At 47.3% G+C, this 13,910-nt stretch overlaps 1 long non-coding RNA gene across 1 annotated transcript in view; it reads right to left on the bottom strand.

Annotated features, from left to right (window-relative positions):
- The window catches only part of LOC139176443 (uncharacterized), a 40,229-nt gene extending 26,594 nt beyond the window's left edge, over positions 1–13,635 (bottom strand). Inside the window, exon 1 of the long non-coding RNA XR_011560929.1 lies at positions 12,825–13,635. This is a non-coding gene — a long non-coding RNA (uncharacterized lncRNA). The remainder of the gene's footprint in view (positions 1–12,824) is intronic.
- Positions 13,636–13,910: the final 275 nt, after the last annotated feature.

Genomic DNA, 13,910 nt, shown 5'->3' on the forward strand with positions numbered 1-13,910 from the left:
GACAGAATGAAGGGATGGAGCCAAAGCAAAAAGAATACCCAGCTGTGGATGTGACTGGTGATAGAAGCAAGGTCCCATGCTGTAAAGAGCAGTATTGCATAGGAACCTGGAATGTCAGGTCCATGAATCAAGGCAAATTGGAAATAGTCAAACAAGAGATGGCAAGAGTGAATGTCGACATTCTAGGAATCAGTGAACTGAAGTGGACTGGAATGAAGTGGGTGAATTTAACTCAGATGACCATTATATCTACTACTGCGGGCAGGAATCCCTCAGAAGAAATGGAGTAGCCATCATGGTCAACAAGAGAGTCTGAAATGCAGTACTTGGATGCAATCTCAAAAACGACAGAATGATCTCTGTTTGTTTCCAAGGCAAACCATTCAATATCACAGTAATCCAAGTCTATGCCCCAACCAGTAATGCTGAAGAAGCTGAAGTTGAACGGTTCTATGAAGACCTACAAGACCTTTTAGAACTAACACCCCAAAAAGATGTCCTTTTCATTACAGGGGACTGGAATGCAAAAGTAGGAAGTCAAGAAACACCTGGAGTAACAGGCAAATTTGGCCTTGGAATACGGAATGAAGCAGGGCAAAGACTAATAGAGTTTTGCCAGGAAAATGCACTGGTCATAACAAACACCCTCTTCCAACAACACAAGAGAAGACTCTATACATGGACATCACCAGATGGTCAACACCGAAATCAGATTGATTATATTCTTTGCAGCCAAAGATGGAGAAGCTCTATACAGTCAGCAAAAACAAGACCAGGAGCTGACTGTGGCTCAGACCATGAACTCCTTATTGCCAAATTCAGACTTAAATTGAAGAAAGTAGGGAAAACCAGTAGACCACTCAGGTATGACCTAAATCAAATCCCTTATGATTATACAGTGGAAGTGAGAAATAGATTTAAGGGCCTAGATCTGATAGATAGAGTGCCTGATGAGCTATGGAATGAGGTTCGTGACATTGTACAGGAGACAGGGATCAAGACCATCCCGATGGAAAAGAAATGCAAAAAAGCAAAATGGCTGTCTGAGGAGGCCTTACAAATAGCTGTGAAAAGAAGAGAAGCAAAAAGCAAAGGAGAAAAGGAAAGATATAAACATCTGAATACAGAGTTCCAAAGAATAGCAAGGAGAGATAAGAAAGCCTTCTTCAGCGATCAACGCGAAGAAATAGAGGAAAACAACAGAATGGGAAAGACTAGAGATCTCTTCAAGAAAATCAGAGATACCAAAGGAACATTTCATGCAAAGATGGGCTTGATAAAGGACAGAAATGGTATGGACCTAACAGAAGCAGAAGATATTAAGAAGAGATGGCAAGAATACACAGAAGAACTGTACAAAAAAGATCTTCACGACCCAGATAATCACGATGGTGTGATCACTGACCTAGAGCCAGACATCCTGGAATATGAAGTCAAGTGGGCCTTAGAAAGCATCACTACGAACAAAGCTAGTGGAGGTGATGGAATTCCAGTTGAGCTATTTCAAATCCTGAAAGATGATGCTGTGAAAGTGCTGCACTCAATATGCCAGCAAAGTTGGAAAACTCAGCAGTGGCCACAGGACTGGAAAAGGTCAGTTTTCATTCCAATCCCAAAGAAAGGCAATGCCAAAGAAAGCTCAAACTACCGCACAATTGCACTCATCTTACACGCTAGTAAAGTAATGCTCAAAATTCTCCAAGCCAGGCTTCAGCAATATGTGAACCGTGAACTTCCTGATGTTCAAGCTGGTTTTAGAAAAGGCAGAGGAACCAGAGATCAAATTCCCAACATCCGCTGGATCATGGAAAAAGCAAGAGAGTTGCAGAAAAACATCTATTTCTGCTTTATTGACTATGCCAAAGCCTTTGACTGTGTGGATCACAATAAACTGTGGAAAATTCTGAAAGAGGTGGGAATACCAGACCACCTGATCTGCCTCTTGAGAAATCTGTATGCAGGTCAGGAAGCAACAGTTAGAACTGGACATGGAACAACAGACTGGTTCCAAATAGGAAAAGGAGTATGTCAAGGCTGTATATTGTCACCCTGTTTATTTAACCTATATGCAGAGTACATCATGAGAAACACTGGACTGGAAGAAACACGAGCTAATATCAAGATTGCTGGGAGAAATATCAATAACCTCAGATATGCAGATGATACCACCCTTATGGCAGAAAGTGAAGAGGAATTAAAAAGCCTCTTGATGAAGGTGAAAGTGGAGAGTGAAAAAGTTGGCTTAAAGCTCAACATTCAGAAAACGAAGATCATGGCATCCGGTCCCATCACTTCATGGGAAATAGATGGGGAAACAGTGGAAACAGTGTCAGACTTTATTTTTCTGGGCTCCAAAATCACTGCAGATGGTGACTGCAGCCATGAAATTAAAAGACGCTTGCTCCTTGGAAGGAAAGTTACGACCAACCTAGATAGCATATTCAAAAGCAGAGACATTACTTTGCCAACAAAGGTTTGTCTAGTCAAGGCTATGGTTTTTCCTGTGGTCATGTATGGATGTGAGAGTTGGACTGTGAAGAAACCTGAGTGCCGAAGAATTGATGGTTTTGAACTGTGGTGTTGGAGAAGACTCTTGAGAGTCCCTTGGACTGCAAGGAGATCCAACCAGTCCGTTCTAAAGGAGATCAGCCCTAGGATTTCTTTGGAAAGAATGATGCTAAAGCTGAAACTCCAGTACTTTGGCCACCTCCTGTGAAGAGTCGACTCATTGGAAAAGACTCTGATGCTGGGAGAGATTGGGGGCAAGAGGAGAAGGGGACGACAGAGGATGAGATGGCTGGATGGCATCACTGACTCAATGGACGTGAGTCTGAGTGAACTCCGGGAGTTGTTGATGGACAGGGAGGCCTGGCGTGCTGGGATTCATGGGGTCGCAAAGAGTCAGACACGACTGAGCGACTGATCTGATCTGATCTGATGGGGCTCCCAGGTGGAGCTAGTGGTAAAGAATCTGCCTGCCAAGGCAGGAGACGTGGGTTCAATCCCTGGGTCGGGAAGATTCCCTGAAGGAGGAAAACAGCAACCCAATCCAGTATTCTGGCCTGGAGAACCCCCATGGACAGAGGAGCCTGGCGGCTACAGTCTGCTGCTGCTGCTGCTAAGTCGCTTCGGTCGTGTCCGACTCTGTGCGATCCCATAGATGGAAGCCAACCAGGCTCCCCCATCCCTGGGATTCTCCAGGCAAGAACACTGGAGTGGGTTGCCATTTCCTTCTCCAATGCATGAAAGTGAAAAGTGAAAGTGAAGTCACTCAGTCGCGTCCCACTCGTAGCGACCCCATGGACTGCAGCCTACCAGACTCCTCCGCCCATGGGATTTTCCAGACGAGAGTACTGGAGTGGGGTGCCATTGCCTTCTCCCGGCTACAGTCTACAGAGTCACAAAGAAGTGAACGCGACTGAGCGCATTGCGCCCTACTCCCCTCTCCAGTTTGGGGTTACAGTGCGCATGCTCACACATACCTAGAACGATGGAGGTTTGGTTAGCGAAGTTCCGAAAAGATCTTATGTTTATGTCCAGGACACAGACCCTGGTGGTGTGGGTGATACTTGTATCACTTCCAGTTAAACACAGAAGCTGGATCTCCTGCATTTATTTTTCTCTCCCTCAATCATAGGTTTTTTTCCTCTTGAAAGATGGCTACAACAATTCTTCTTCTTCCTGAATACATGTCCCTTTACAATGCAACTTCACCACTCTTCTCATCAAGAGAAAAGGTCTTGAATTTGGGTTGACTTGTTTTGACCAGTAGAATTCGGTGGAATTCTGCCTGACTTCTAAAACGTGGCCTTAGGAGACCTTGCAGCTTCTGCCTTGAATCTTTTGGAACACTGCCCTGAGATCAAGAGGAAGGGGTATGTGTATACATACAGCTGATGCACTTTGTTGTATAGAAAATAACACACCACTGTAAAGCAACCATACGTCAATAATTTTTTTTTAATGAAACTAAAAGAAATCTCCAGAAAGAGAAAAACCCCTAACAGACAAAGGAGTGGTAATTAGAAGGGTATCAAAATTCTTTCCAGATACACTGAATAGAACATAATAGAAAAATACCTTTAAAACTCTGAAGGAAAATGATTTTCCACCCAGAATTTTATAATCACCCCAATGATCAAACAAATGTGAGGAAAATAAAGATGTTTTTAGACAAGCAACTCTCAACACCTGGGCTCATCATAAAAGAGGGAGCCATGGCTCCCAGGAACAGGCATGCATTGTGCTCAGTCATGGCTGACTCTTCCCGACCCCATGGACTGCAGCCCACCAGGCTCCTCTGTCCATGCGATTCTCCAGGCAAGAATACTGGAGTGGGTTGTCATTCCCTTCTCCAGGGGATCTTCCCAACCCAGGAATCAAACCTATGTCTCCCGCATCGGTAGGGGGGTTCTTTACTGCTAAGCCACCAGTGAAGCCCAAGGCTCCAGCAAAGGAAAAAACAGAGGGAAGTCTCTGCACCAAGAGCAAGGAGCCAGCCCAGACTGAGCAGTGGAAACTGCACAGGGAAAGGAAGTTTCCAGAGTGAGGTACACAGGGCAAGGACTGGCTATACAGCACTGTTGGGCAGCAGGCAAATTACTGCTAGGGACTGATAGAGCCATTGAAGGAACTGGGGGAAGTTGGTATAAGTAGAAGAAACTGAGAAATGGGAAAGGGGGGGTTACTTATCCTTTCTTTTAAAAATATTTTTATTTACTTATCTGGCTGCGTTGGATCTTAGTTGAGGCATGTGGGACCTAGATCCCTGACCAGGAAAGGAACCTGGGCCCCCTGCTTTAGGAACATGGAGTCTTAGCCACTGGGCCACCAGGGAAGTCCTAGATTATTTGTTCTTGGGAAAAAAAATGTATTATAAAAGGCATTTAGGTGAACATTTTAATCTAGAGTGAAGAGAAGGAAAAAAAAGCAGCTACTGAGTTGGGGGGAGGGCGCTTCCCAGGTGGCTCAGCGATAAAGAATCCACTTGGCAATGCAGGAGATGCCAGAGACACAGGTTCAATCCCTGGGTCAGGACGATCCCCTGGAGAAGGAAATGGCTACCCACTCCAGTATTCTTGCCTGGAGAATTCCACGGACAGAGAAGCCTACAGTCCATGGGATCACAAGGAGTCGGACATGACTGAGCACGAAGGTACCGGGCACCGAGTCGGGGAGCAGGGCATAGCAACAGAGAGGGGCGAGCTATGGGCCCCTGGATCCCACTATACATTTTAGCCCCATTTGACTTTTTTAACTATGGGAATAAGTCACTTTAATAAATATTACTTTTATGCAAAAATAAACAGCTTGGACTCTAGAGTCCGATTGCCCAGGTTCAGACCTCTGTTTACTCTCTTACTGGTGGCAGGGCTTGGTTCGAGCCACTGGCCTTCCTGTTTCCTTATCTAGTTTGTAAAATTGAGGTAAGGGTTAAACATACTTTCTGCAAAGGGCCTGGCACAGGACATATGCTCAATAAATCACAGCCAGTATGACTTTTAAGACCGCTGAGAAATTCCATGGTAGAGTGAAAGCAAACTCCGCTGCCCCAGATACGGGAGGAATTGAGAAAGCCTGACCAGTATCACCCTTGCATTTGCCAGTAAGTTCTCCAGCTGTTGTAAAGTTGCTCCCACCCCACCCCCTCCCTATCTTAGTCATTAGTGATGCCCTACCTTGCAAAGTGACTTACGAGGCGCTGGACATGCAGCAGAGAGTGGCTTTTCACATAAAGGCCCAATTCATTTCCAGGGGCCTGCCTGCAGGCTTTCCTTCTGATACAATCGTCCCACACAAGCTGTCTCCGTGGGAGGGGTCACAAAGCAGCCCCAGGATGGGGCATTGGTGCAGGGCAGGGAGAAGGCAGCTCCAGGCTCAGCTGGGGCAGGGGAGCACACTGCAGGGTCCCGGGCTCAGAGCCCCCACAGTGATCTGGGGCCCTGCCCAACTAAGGGGGCCTCCAACGAGGGCCTGGGGATGAGGATGCTGACTCCTTGGCCCAAATATATACACACACTTATTTAAACAAGCATATGAATGGGGTAAAGTCCAGAGGAGACAGGTACCCTAACATGTTAACCAGAGTTCTCTCTGAATGGTGGGATTTGAAGTGATTTTCATTTCTTCTTGCTTCTCTATATGTTTCAACTTTGGTAAAAAAAAGATCATACATTCCCTTTGTAGTTTTAATTAATAATGATGATAATAAAGAAGGAGGCGATGAATCCCTGAAAGGGAGTGGGTACACGAGGAGGGAAATTCCATGGCCCCTAAAACTAGGGACCGAGGGCCTTCAGCCAGAGAGACTGGTAACAGTGGAGAAAGTGCCAGTCCTCTGCCAGTCAGTGTTCCAAGAATTCAGAGACCCCCACTTGGCAGAGGTGCCGATGTCGGGGCCGGGGGTGGGGGTGGCAGAAAACAGCTGAAGCTTCAGTAAGCTGCAACGTGTGCCAGGGGCTGTCTATGCTAGAACTCACTGAATCCCCAGAGAGACCTCATGAGAGAGGGTTGCTTGTCATCCAAGCTGAGTGTCTCCAGTCAAACAGCATGATTTTCTGTCTCCCATACATGACTCAAGGTTTCCACTTCCTTGGAATTTTGTCTCCATGCCTTCTTTCAAGTTCTTTCCTCTTCCTAAATGCCTTAATGTGTGTGTGTGTGTGTGTGTGTGCGTGCGTGTGTGCGCGCGCACGTGCGCACGCGTGCACACTCACTCAGTTGTGATTGTGATCACTTTGTGACCCCATAAACTGTAGGGACTGGGGGCTCTGAGCCCAGGACCGTGGCAGGCCAGGGGCTTTCAGGGATTCATCACCTCGTTCTTTATTATCATCATTATTAATTAAAACTACAAAGGGAATCTGTAGATCTTTTTACCAAATTTGAAACATATAGATAAGAAAGAAGAAATGAAAATCACTTCAAATCCCACCATTCAGAGACCCCAGGCTCCTCTGTCCATGGGATTTTCCAGGCAAGAATACTGGAGCGGGTTGCCGTTTTCTTTTCCAGAGGATCTTCCTGATCCAGGGATCAAACCAGCATCTCATCTTTTATGTCTCCCGTATAGGCAGGCATATTCTTTACCACTGAGCCACCTGGCAAGCCCATGTTTATATATATAAAATGCTAAACAAAACAGTGTGCAGTGGAAGTGCCTAGCAGAAGTAAAACAAGAGCTCCCCCGCTGGGCTATGTGCAGGCTCACTGAAAAAGGACCCGGGAGCTAGCTGGAGGTGTGTGAAGGTCAGAGTCTGTCTAGGATGCTGAGCCTACGCTCCTCGAGGCCAGAGATCCCCACACTCCAGCTGCTTCCAGAGCTGGTTCTGTTGGATCCTAGAGATCCCAGGAAAAATGCAGACTTGGCCATTACCTCTGGGCAGGCAAGAGAGAAATGTTTTTCAAGTTCCCAAGAGAAAACTGGAGGATGACAGAGATGTCAACTAGGAACCACGCTCCCTTTTCTCAAAATCGTGTATGTCATTGGTATTCCAAGCACTTATTCCCCTGTTAGCATCTATCACAGAGGAAAGTCAAGCTTCTCTTTGCCCACAAAAGGAAAACCAGTGGAAGAATAAAGCCAGCCACCACCTCTCTAGCCCAGTGAGGACCTCTGGCCCTCCTCCTTCCCTGGGCAGGGCCTGCAGGCGGCTTGCTGGGGCAGGGCTGACAGCCTCCCCAGGCCCACCCCGCACTGGGAGCAGCTGCCTCAGGCCCCCTGCAGAAGACCTCAGGCCAGTGGCTGCTCAGGCAGGAGCCTGGATTCCACGTGCATCCTGGACAACAGCTGGGAAAGGGTTTCCTGCTGCGATCCGAGCACAGCTCCATCCTGCATCTTATAAGCACAGGTACCAGAGTGGAGGGCTTCCCAGGTGGCTCAGTGGTAAAGAATCTGCTTGCCAGGCAGGAGTTGCAGCTCCAACCCTGGGTCAGGAAGATCCCCTGGAGAAGGCAATGGCAACCAACTCCAGCATTCTTTGCCTGGAAAATCCCATGGACAGAGGAGCCTGGCTGGCTACAGTCCATGGGCTCGAGAACGAGTCAGACATGACTGAGCAACTAAGCAACAATAAATCAACCTCCAGACACACACTCAATTGCCCACTCAGCTCCTCTACTGGGCCGTGTAATAGGCATCTCTCTCCTCACAGGTCCAAAACTAGTAAGTCCTCGATCTTTTCTCCTCCCATAGTCTTCTTCACTTGAATTCACGACAGTTCCATCATTGTTCAAGCTGAAAACCTTGGAGTCAGTCCTGACTTCTGTCTCTCTCATACTCGCACCCACTCCATCAGCAAACATGCAGATTCTGACCGCTTCTCCCCATGTCTCCCTCACCCTGCTCCAAGCCCGAGTCAGCCCTTGCCTGGTTTGCAGTAGTCTCCTCAATGGCCTCCCTGCCTCCACTCTTGTGCCCTGTAGTCTGTTGTGAACATCCCAGGAGGTAGACTATCCTGTGAAGACAGGGGTCAGGGCAGTGCCCTTCAGCGGGGCCCCATGCTGTCTGGAGCAGTGGTCCATACTACCTCTCCGCCTGCATTCCTAGGGTTCGCTCCCCTTCTCACACCCCTCCAACCACAGGGGCCTCAAACTCACCAGGCATGCTCCCAACCTAAGGGGTTGGGGTTTGCAGCTCCTCAGCCTGGACGCCTTTCCGGGTTTCCACGTGCTCACTGCCTCTCCTCCTGGGCACAGCCTCATTCCTGTCTTTGTACAAAAACTTCCTTTTCGGTGAGGCCTTCCCCAGCCTCCTTGCACCACCCTCCTCCAATTTCTGTCCTGTGATCACTTTCTTTTTCTGTATGATACCTATCACCAAACATACTATAATATTTATTTGTTTTATCTTTCATTAACTTTTAAATATTTTTATGTCTTTATTTTTTTTAATAAAGTCTTTATTGAATTTGTTACAATGTTATTTCTGGTCTACGCTTTTGGTCCCAAGGTATGTGGGGTCTTAGCTCCTCGACCAGGGATCGAACTCTCACCTCCTGCATTAGAAGGTGGAGTCTTAACCACTGGACCACCAGGGAAGCCGTATAATCTTTATTTATCTGGTTTACTATTTGTCACCCCTACTGGGTAATCAGTGTTAAAGAATCCGCCTGCAATGTAGTAGACATGGGTTTGATCCCTGGGTTGGGAAGATCCCCTGGAGAAGGAAATGGCAGTGCACTCCAGTATTCTTGTCTGGAGAATCCCGTGGACAGAGGAGCCTGGAGGACTATAGTCCAGGGGATCTTAAAGAGTCAGAGGAGACTGAGCATGACTGAGAACGAATGGGAATTTAAGTCCCTAAGGTTAGAGATTTTTACCAGACACACAGTTAAGTGCTCAACAAATACTTGTCAACTGAGTGAATGAACAGGAATCAATTGTTCTGATGTGTCGGTGTCAGCTTTTGCACTCAGCCAATGAAAGGAAGGGCAAGAAAACACCTTAGACCGTCAAGTTCAGGTCTTCCTTCAGTTGAAGGACACTGAGCTCTAGCAAGGAGGTGGATATTCCAAGCATCACAGCACACTGGCTTTAGAGCTGGGCTGGGAATGGATACCCTCAGCTCTCAAACAGAGCCTGTCCTCTGGCCCTCCTGCCACCCACGGAGGTCACTCCATTCTGACAGCAATTTCCAGTCTCCTGAGCTTTGGTAAAATTAGAACAAGGAACCTACAGAAAACAAAGAAATGAGCTATGGGGCAGGGGTATTTTTAGGCTCGCTGGTTTCTAAGTGCACACATATAGAAAGGTCTACCCGTATGGCTATATATAGTGGCTAAATCAGGAAGTCAGTTGAGTGGTGGGTCAGCTTTTCTGGGGGTGGCTGAGTGGGGCTGTTACCACACGATCAGTTTCCAGCCAGAGTGGCCGATTCCAAGGAAACTGAGCCTGCTGAGTCATCTGGAAGCACATACCTCACATGGGGTGCTCAGAAAGACTCTGAGGACTCAGATCCTCCTTTTTCTTCTCCTCAATCAGCCAGAAGTTACCAGTGAAACTCCAAGGCCCACCCGGCATCTTAAGGTCAAAGTCTCCCCAATGCTGGCTTGCTATCTTGGGGGCAGATGGGGATGGAGACTGAGCAGTGACCTGGAGCCTCTGTGTGCCCAGCTGACCACAGAGGCCTCCTGGGCTCTGGTCCCTTTGTCCACCAGGACTTCCTAAGACCTCAGACCAGACATAAAAGATGAGACCTAGATTAGCATAAAGCACTTCCTAGTGGACAAACATTCTGTTCATTACGTATGGATCTCATTTTATACAACAACTTACTAGGGAGATACTCGTAAAATTGTCTACAGTTTAAAAAAAAAATTCTCTCCATTTTACAGTTGGAGAAACTGAGGCAAAGTGTGAGTAAGTGATGTATCACCCAGGTCTCAGCTTAAGTGGTGGAGCCAAGCCATCTAGTCCCACAGCCCTCAGGCTAAGCTGCACTGGCCAGAGGGAGAGCACTTCTGGGGCTTTGAGATTCGTGGCTGATCTCGGTATTGATGCTGCAGATCTTTGACTGGTCTTTGAGCTAAGTGATGAACGTGTAGCAAGCACATCAGTTGCTTATGAAAAGGAATGAGGGTAAGTCTGTTCCTTTTATCTGGGAGAAGCCGAGGGACGGATCCAGAACCTTCATGGAACATGCTGGAAACAGGTTTTATAGTAGCTGTAATGGGAAACCGCTCGGCAGGGTGACATGGTTATGGAAATAGGGGCTAGTGTCCCTCTGCAAGGCTGGAAAAGGACCGAACACCAAAGCTGGGGTAGATCCTTGCCCTCATGTGGCTTATGTTGTAATGGAGGGACACGGACAATGACCACGAACAAATGAGATCACTAAGATGGTTATAAAGGGGCTAACCAAAATAGAACAAGGGAATGGGAAGGCTTATGGGTTGAGCTGTGTTCCCCCAAAAGCTGTTGAAGTCCTAAGGCCCAGAGTATGACCTTATTTGGAGGTAGAGTCTTAATGGAGGTAATTGCGTTAAAAAGAGATCATTAGGGTGGGCTCTAATCCAGTATGACAGGTATCCTTATAAAAGGGAAAATGTGGAGACAGGCACACCAGGAGCATGCCGTGTGAAGAGGAAGAGAGCTCAGAGTCAAGAACACCAAAGATGGCTCCATCCTTTGGAAGCTCGGAGAAAGCATGGAGCAAGTTCTCCCCAGAGCCCTCAGAAGGAACCGACTCTGCCAGCACCTTGATCTTAGAAGCTTCTAGCCTCCAGAATAGGAGACAGTAAATCTCTGCTGTTTAAGCCACCAGTCTGTGGTGCTTTGTAATGGAAGCCCTAACAAACTAACGGGCTTCCCTGGTGGCTCAGATGGTAAAGTGTACAATAATTACCACCTGCAATAAAACAAGATAATGAAATTGGAGACCTGGGTTCGATCCCCGGGGCCGGAAGATCCCCTAGAGGAGGAAAATGGCAACCCATTCCAGTATTCTTGCCTGGAGAATCCCATGGACAGAGGAGCCTGGTGGGCTACAGTCCATGGGGTCTCAAAGAGTTGGACAGGACTGAGTGACTAACAGAGAAGGCAATGGCAACCCACTCCAGAACTCTTGCCTGGAAAATCCCATGGACAGGGGAGCCTGGTAGGCTGCAGTCCATGGGGTCGCTAAGAGTCGGACATGACTGAGCGACTTCACTTTCACTTTTCACTTTCATGCATTGGAGAAGGAAATGGCAACCCACTCCAGTGTTCTTGCCTGGAGAATCCCAGGGATGGGGGAGCCTGGTGGGCTGCCGTCTATGGGGTCGCACAGAGTCGGACATGACTGAAGCGACTTAGCAGCAGCAGCAGCAGCAGAGTGACTAACAGTTTCACTTTCAACAAGCTTAACACACAAAAAGGATTAATTTAGCTAACAGATCAGTTTAGGTCTATCTGAGGAGGTAACAACTGGGCTGAAGCCTGAATGTTGGGAAGAAAAATCGGCAGAAGACCCACACCCCAGACACGGGAACTAACTCAGCATATCTATGGAAAGGCCCATGTGGCTGGAGCAGGGCAAGCGAGGGCAGAGAGAATAGAACCTTCATGGAACGTGCTGGAAATTGGGGTTTTACACCAACTGCAACGGGAAACCACTCAATGGAGTGACGTGAGACCCGACTTTTCCCTTTAAAAGATCCCTCCAGCTGCTCTGTGGAAAATAAGCTTGAGGATCAGGTAAGGGGAGACCAGTTAGGAGAGCGAGGTTCACGGTCAGAGGAGAAATGAGAACCCCTGGCTGAGAGCACTGGCAGAGGAGAGGGGAGAAGTGCTCTGGTTCGTGATGAACTTTGGAGAACTCTAACAGGACTTGCCAGTCCTGGGGCGAGAGAAAAAGGGATGTATGGAAGACAACCCCTAGGACTTTGGTGTCTAAGCAGCTGAAAAGACCGTGGTGCTTTTTACAGTGGGAGTGGATAGAGGACGGAGTTTCTTGATGAGGAATAGCCAGTCAGCTCCCACCCAAATAAGATTCATAAGATGAGACCAAAGCAAAGATTAATGAGACATAGACCCCCTCCTAGAACTCAGGGTTTGAAGGAGGCAGACACATAAATAAATCGTATGCATACACCACATCCAGCAGCTGGCTATGCACAGCTAGGAGTGACCAGGGAAGTCGGCCAAAGGAGGAAAAGGTTTCTGTTTTACTTTTTCAGGAAAAAGTTTCTGTTTTACTTTTTCAGAATAACTTCAGACTTCTACAAACATTGCCAAAACAGTACAAAGAATCCCCAAATACCCTTCACCTAGTTTCCACACATGTTAACACTATACAAATTAACGGTACAGTCATCCAAACCAGGAAATTAGCATTAGCTACAAACCTCATTCAGATTTCATCAAGTTCCCCATCTGGTCCAGAGCCAATCCAGGATCACCGTAGCACGTGTTTCCTTAGTCTCTCCAGCTGGGACAGCACCTTCACCTACTCGGCCATGGCCTTCGTGCTCTTGAGTGCTAGCCAGCGGTTTTGTAGAGTATGCCTCCATGGGAGTTGGTCTGCTGTGTCCTCAGGCTGTGCATTTTTTTCCAAATTTATTTATTTTTTATTTTTGGTTGCGCTGGATCTTTTTGCTGCACGGGCTTTTCTCTAGTTGTGGCGAGTGGGGTCCACTCTCTAGTTGCGATGTGTGGGCTTCTCATTGCAGTGGCTTCTCTTGTCTGCCCTAGGGCTCACAGACTTCAGGAGTGGCAGCATTCAGGCTCAGCAGTTGTGGCACATGGGCTCAGTTGCTGCGAGGCACGTGGGATCTTCCCAGACCAGGGATCAAACCCGTATCTCCTGCATTAGCAGGCAAAATTCTTTACCACCGAGCCACCAGGGAAGCCCCGGGTTGTGCATTTTGACAAGAACACCACAGAAGTGATGCTGTGCGCTTCTCAGCACATCCTATCAGGCAGCACACGAGGCCAGTAAGCTGTTACTTGTTGATTCTGATCACCCGAGTTGGGTGGGGTCTGCAGGTTTTTCCACTGTAAAGTTATTCTTTTCCCCGTTGAGTTAATAGGCATCTCATGGGGAACTACTTTGAGATGATGTAAACATCCTGTTTCTCATCTTATTTTCACCCGCAAATGTTTGTTTCCGCTGATGAGTCTTGCTTAAAACAATCACGACCGTGGGTGTCTGCCAAGGGTGGTTTTCTATTTCCTTCACGCCTTCGAATATTCAACAGTCAGAATTTTTTCTGTAAGAAGGCTCTCCCTTTTCCCTTATTTGTTTACTCAAATATTTACTGTATCATTACAGACGTATTATTTCCTGTTTTTTCCTCTTATTCTATAAGTTATAATCTATTGTGATCATTTTTGTTGTTGCTCAATCTCAAGTTTGGGAGTCAGGAGCACCTCCAAGTTGGCTTCTCTGTTCAAGAGGAAAATTTTGGAGCAAAACTTAGGACAAAGTTATG

Source organism: Bos indicus, chromosome 16 (genome assembly GCF_029378745.1).
Source record: "Bos indicus isolate NIAB-ARS_2022 breed Sahiwal x Tharparkar chromosome 16, NIAB-ARS_B.indTharparkar_mat_pri_1.0, whole genome shotgun sequence".
Classification (NCBI taxonomy): Eukaryota; Metazoa; Chordata; class Mammalia; order Artiodactyla; family Bovidae; genus Bos; species Bos indicus.